The 6,361-nt window shown below is 47.9% G+C and overlaps 1 protein-coding gene across 1 annotated transcript in view; it reads right to left on the bottom strand.

Moving 5' to 3' along the window:
• The window catches only part of PARP4 (poly(ADP-ribose) polymerase family member 4), a 92,156-nt gene extending 85,926 nt beyond the window's left edge, over positions 1 to 6,230 (bottom strand). The window contains exon 1 of the mRNA XM_045294009.1: positions 6,131 to 6,230. The gene's annotated coding sequence lies outside the window, so the exon portion shown is untranslated. The remainder of the gene's footprint in view (positions 1 to 6,130) is intronic.
• Between the last annotated feature and the right edge of the window lie 131 nt (positions 6,231 to 6,361).

Genomic DNA, 6,361 nt, shown 5'->3' with positions numbered 1-6,361 from the left:
CCTGCAGCCGGCGTCATTGTGTGTGTTTTGTGAGGTGGAGGAGGACTTTGTGGATTGGTGTCGGACATATGAGCTAATGTTGGACTTATGAGTTTGGACAGCACTGGGTTGGGATGCTTTCTTGATGTGCACTTACCCTTTATATAAAACTCTCTCTTATGCATATGAGTTTCTGTGGATTTGTTTCCCTAGTTTACCCAGACTAACAGCTCTGTACACATAGGAATGGTTTTGATGGAGGTGTGGTTTTTGTCTTTCAGCTGACCACATCCCACAGAAACAAAGGGGAGTGACTTGGTCCACACGCTCTAGTAAGGTGGAGACAGACCAGATCCCACCTCCCCTGTCCATTAGCACGGCAGAAACTCCTTCCAACATGTGACTATAACCACGGGCATAGAGGCTACAATGTATAATACATCACACTAAGGGACTATGGCTAGAAGGGACAAATTAATTAACTACATCTCAATATCATTAACATTTCATAATTTGGTAAAGCCTGAGTGTCTTTTTACACTCCAATAGGTTCATAATGAGCATTTCATTGTATACGAGCATGATGATAATGATGGATGTTGTCAAAGGTATTAAACCACACTGCTTCTTCAGTTCATGTGTCTTGCTCTTAGGAGAAAGATGAGCAAAAGATTCACAACCTTGGAAACACTACAAAGGGTCACTAGGAGTTGGGATGGATTTGATGGCAGTGAAATCTTTACTCATAAGCATGGGTATCTTATTTTTTAAAGAGTCCTGGTGGTGGTGGTGGTGGTTGTGATGGGTTAGGCATTGGGCTGCTAACTACAAGGTCAGCAGTTCGAAGCCACCAGCTGCTCTGCAGGAGAAAGATGAGGCTTTCTACTTCCATATATAGTTACAGTCTTAGAAACCCACAGGGGTAGCTCTCCTCCGTCCTGTAGGGCTATGTGGAGTCCTAATCGATTTGATGGGAGTGAGTTTGGTTTGGGCTTTGGGTGGTACAGTGGATAAATTATTCCACTGCTAATTGCAAAGTCGGAGGTTTGAACCCGTCGGCTACTCTGCAGGAGAAAGATGTAGTAATCTGCTTCCATGAAGACTCACAACCTTGGAAACCTGATAGGCAGTTCCCCTCTGCCCTATAGAGTCACTATGAGCAGGAATCAATGCACCCACGTGGGTTTGGTGGCTTGGATCTCGCTCTTAGCCTCTGATAGTTAACAAATAACCCAGTAAAATGTTAAAACTCTTGAATGAATCTTGAGCCATTTTAAGGACAGTGCCAGTATAACATCAGAGCCCGGGCTACCGTGAACGAAGCAAGCTCAAGTGGGTGACTGTGCAGGTCCACTTGTCCAGGTTCTTGGGTGTGTTTTGAAGCCCTTTGACCTGTGCTTTTATAAAAGAAAAGTTTTCTAATCATAGTAACACATGCTTACCTAACAGCCCCTCCCATCAAGTCAGTTCTGACTCACAGCAATCTTACAGGGCAGAGGAATGTTCCATGAAAGTCTCTGCTAAAGCAGACTGGCCCATCTCTCTTCCACAGAGCACAAGTGGCTTTGAACTGCTGACCTTTTGGTTAGCACACTGCAACACCAGGACCCCTTTATACATACTACATGCTATAGAAAATTGGGATAATATAGTATTGAATAAGCGCAGTCAAATAATCTCAAAACCTAGGTGTCTACATCCCTTCTTGGCAGGCATTGGATAAATGTCTATTTACTAAAAACTTGTAAGCATCCATTAGAGCCTAGAAAAGATTGACACTCAATGTACATAATGCAATGTATGTGCACCTCCTCTCTCTAAAGAGGTCTTGGAATGTTCTACAAGGCACACAAGCCAAACCAAAATCAGACCCACTGCAGGCCAGTCAATTCTGACTCATAGCAACCCTATAGATCAGAGTAGAATTGTCTCTGTGGGTTCCCAAGACTTTAAATCGTTATGGGTATAGAAAGCCTCATCTTTATCCTTCAGAGCCCCTAGTGGTTTTGAACTGCTAACCTCACAGTTAATAGTCCAATATAGGATTTTCAAGACTGTAAATCTTTACAGGAGCAGACACTTTCATCTCTCTCCCGTGGAGCTGCTGGTGGGTTTGAACTGCCGACCTTGCAGTTAGCAGCCCACCATGTAACTCACGGCACCACCAGGGCTTCTACAGCATGTCCATACTCAGGCGACTGTCTCCTGGAGTACAATGCCAAAACAATCCAAGGCTCACTGGGGTTCAATTGATCCTAATAGCAAACCCATAGGGCAGGCTGGAACTGTTGCTATACAGTTTCTGAGGCTGTAATTCTTTACGGGGCAGGCTGCCACATCTCTCTCCTGGAGAGCAGTGGATGGGTCCATATTAGAACTTAAATTCTAAACCACTTGTTTGCAGAAGGCTACGGTTTACTCCACTTTGAGTCTTGACATGCATTCAGCCTCCACTTGAGTCTGGAGAAACTGATTTGATAAGGCCAATGTTTTATCTATCTGGATAAAGCTTAATATTTTGATTTAAGATTTCTGAGGGGCTTTAATGTCAAGTAGTATAAAACCAGCAGCTGAATTTCTTGCCATTAAAAACAAGCTTTTCTTTGATTACTGGTCGGATGTCCCCTGATGGCGCTTTGGGGTGAATTGGTCCGTGAACTGCAAGGTCATTGGTGCAAAGCCAGGAGCCTACTTCAGTACTCGAGATGAGACTGTCTCCACCAGTAAAGAGTTACAGTCTGAGAAACTCTATACAGGGTCATGGTCACCATAAGTCAGAAACACCTCATTCGCAGTGGTTTTGAGGATTTTGGGGGCAGTGGGCACTGGCTTGAAGAATTAATTCATTCTTTTTATAATCTGCCTCTTGCAGGGGCAACGATGGGTTGGGTTTACCAAGCCATGTTTGTTTTTAAATAAACAATAAAAAATATCAAATTCACTGCCCTTGAGTTGATCTGACTCACAGCGATGCTTTGGGACAGAGTAGAACTTCCTCTGTGAGTTTCCAAGACTGTAACTCTTTATGGGAATAGAAAGCCTCCTCCTTCTCCTGCTCTGCGGCTCGTGGTTTCTCACTACCCCATGGATAACTTACTACCCCAGCAGAGCTCCTTCCTGTTTGTCTTCAAGCCGCGGGCTTTTGAAAAGCTTACCCTTGAGATATATTTCCCGTAACTTCAGTGTTTCTTAGTGAATTATTAAAGATCCCCTGACAAGTTGAAACTTTGTGGAAAGGTCACAAAATATTTTCCCTGTTTTGTGAACAAAGTCAAGGCGAGTTTTATTTAAAAGGTTATAGTCCGAGCCTCGGAGCCCGGCAGTGTTAATGGCAAGAAATCCAGCTGCTGGATTTATACTACTTGACATTAAAGCCCCTCAGAAATCTTAAATCAAGCCTGGCTGCTAACTGCACAGCCAGCAGCCAATCTTACAGATTCACTATGCGTTAAAATGGCCTTAATGGCAGGAGAGTTTAAGTTTTTCATCATTGAGGTGCTAACCTTGAGGACAGTGTTTCCACGAAACTCCTTAGGAGAAAGATGAGATTGTCCACTGTAAAGATTTAAAACTACAGATGAGGTGCTGGCTTCTCTGTTGGCTTAGTGGGTTACACCTGGGGCTGCTAACCGAAAGGTCAGTAGTTCAAACTACAGTCTGGGAAAGCCACAGTGCCAGTTCCACACTCTGTCCTATGAGTTGGAATCAACTCAATGGCAGTGAATTTGGAGTTCCACAGGTCACCATGAATCAGAATCACGTCATTGCCTGTGAGTTTAGATTCCTCTCAGGAGATATTTTGTCTGATATTAGGTAACAAACACATGATATTATCTAGCAGCATAAAGGCCCAGGGGGCTTAATTGGGAGAGTAACTCCTCTTACCTATAAGACTTAATTCAGACGTGTTTGCACGTCAGACCTTTGAGAATATGGTCAATCACTTATGGTTAGGGATGCTCTCCTCTAATGTTCCCTCTGATTTCAAACGGACTTTGGCTCTGTATGGATTCTGTAACTAGTTCCCTTCAGATCTGTCACTTAAAAACTGATTAGTAGTCTGTCACGGTTATGCAGTTTCATTTCCGGTATCTGGCCTAATATTGCTGTCAATGCTTCTGTTCGAGCCTTGCCTTTCATGGAACTTAGGGTAACCCACACAGATCTTTGCCCCAGTCACCCTGAGTTTTTGAGGGGGGGAAAAAAACCCTCTGGTACTTAAAAACCCTTTTAAAAATCAAACAGTGGTCCAAATAGCAATCACCCAATCCAACAGTGGTACAAGACAGTGAAATCATTTTGTTCTGAGCATTGTGGACTTTTGAAGAATTCAGTATGGTTATGGAAACAGACTCACTCCACGAACCAACCAATAAATAAATATTGGGCATAAAAAATAAAAATATCACTGGCCATTAGGTTTAGGCCTACATTAGAGCACCATTCTGCATAGTCACGCAGTCACACTGGGAGCTACCCTCTCTCTCTCACAGGGGAAGCACTCGCTCACCTTGAGTGTGAGCCACTGAGTCAGAGCGACTCTTCAGGCCCCAGTAGAACTACGCTGAGACTATGATGTCTCTTGATGGGAGGAGACAGCCTCCTATGCCACCCTCGCTGGAGGAGCCTCTAGTGGTTCCTAACCAATGACCTGGCCATTAGCAGCCGATGCCACCACCCCACGAGGCCTCCTCAGCTCTATGCACAACAGAACGTAGCGCCAGGGGTCCTGCACCCTCGCCTCTGTGGTTCAGTTTGAGTGCCCTGGTTGCAGCCTCTGAACTGGTCCATCTCGTTGAGAGTCGTCCTCCCTTTGCCAAGCTTGATGTCCCTTTCTGGACTCTGGTCTCCCCTTGAGAACATACCCAAAGTGCAGGAGTCTCGTCGTTGTCCTCGCTTTTTAATTTTTAAAAAATCATTTTATTGGGGCCTCATACAACTCTTATCACAATTCATCCATCTATCCAGTGTGTCAAGCATATTTGTATATATGTTACCATCATCGTTTTCAAAGCATTTTCTTTCTACATGAGCCCTTGGTATCAGCTCATTTTCCCCCTCCCTCTTCCTCCCTCCCTCATGAGCCCTTGATAATTTACAAATTATTATTATTTTTTCATGTCTTGCACTGTCCCATGTCTCCCCCCACCCCCTTGTCTGTTGTCCATCCCCTGGGGGGGGGGTTATGGGTAGGTCATTGTGATCCCCACTGTGATTGCCCTTTCTCCCCCCACCTTCCCCTTCCCCTCCTGGTATGGTCACTCTCAATATTGGTCCCGAGGAGTTTATCTGTCCTGTATTCCCTGTGTTATCTGTACCCGTGTACATGCTCTGGTTTAACCAGATTTGTAAGGTAGAAGAATTAGGGGCATGATAGTGGGGGTGGGATGGGGGGTGGGGAGGGGGAAGCATTTAAGAACCAGAGGAAAGCTGGATGTTACATCGGTGCGGGGCACTTTAACCACCTGTCCCCTCAGGGGGCTCCTTCTTACCACGCCACACTTTGAATATTCTAAGCCGTTTATTGCAACTGCGCGTCTGGACTCTAGAGAGCCAGAGCCAGAGCGCGGCGGAGCCCGGCTTTCCCGGAAGCGGGACTGGCCAGTTCTGGACTCGGCTGAGCTCGCAAGCTGAGTCAGACTGCCGTCCCCTGCAGACCCCACTTCCAACGCTGGGTCTTCAGGAGACATTGCATTCGCATTGCTCATCGCGCCTGGGGCGACTCCCTCCCAGACCGCTCGTCCAAACTTGGACTCGGGTTTTCCTGGACTTGGACTCGGACTCGGGCTTTCCATCCTAAAGAAGGGAGGCGCCCTGGGAAATGGCAGTTGGTGGTGCTGCGCCTTGCCAACTTCCCGGGGTGGAGGCGCGTGCCCCCGGACCCGGCCACCCGAGGGGGAGAAGACGCCCACGGGCTCCGGGCTCCGGAGGGCGCGCCGTGGGGACCCTGGACGCGAGGGTCCCTTTACAACGGGAGCGCCGGTCGCGGCAGCGACAACCAGGAAGAAAGTGGCGCAGCACGAACGGGCGGCCTTGCTTGCACAAGGCGGAGCGCAACCAGATTCGCCCTGCCCGTGCTGGGAGGGAGGTGGGCCCCTTCACCCGGAAGGGCCGCGGCGACCCCCGCAGGCCGTCTGCGACCCTGACATACCTGGCCGGGGTCCACAGCCCCAGGCGCCCGGGCTTGACGCTTGTGCTTCTCTTCCTCCTCCTCCTGGGGCTCTGATCCCAGCCTCCTCCGGCGGAACCCCACCCAGTCGTCCTGAGGCCGCACCTCACTCTCCGCCCCCCGCAGCCGGCGGCCCAGCACCCTTATCTGGGACCGCCTCGTGCTTTCAGCCTCCGCCAGGGCTGGGAGAGGTGCTCTTTCACCTCCTCCTCC

This window comes from Echinops telfairi, unplaced genomic scaffold (genome assembly GCF_000313985.2).
Source record: "Echinops telfairi isolate 266 unplaced genomic scaffold, ASM31398v2 ScPeMD7_2565;HRSCAF=3150, whole genome shotgun sequence".
In the NCBI taxonomy this organism is placed as follows: Eukaryota; Metazoa; Chordata; class Mammalia; order Afrosoricida; family Tenrecidae; genus Echinops; species Echinops telfairi.
Note: the sequence above shows the minus strand (reverse complement) of the source record. Positions and strands in the feature narration are given on the sequence as shown.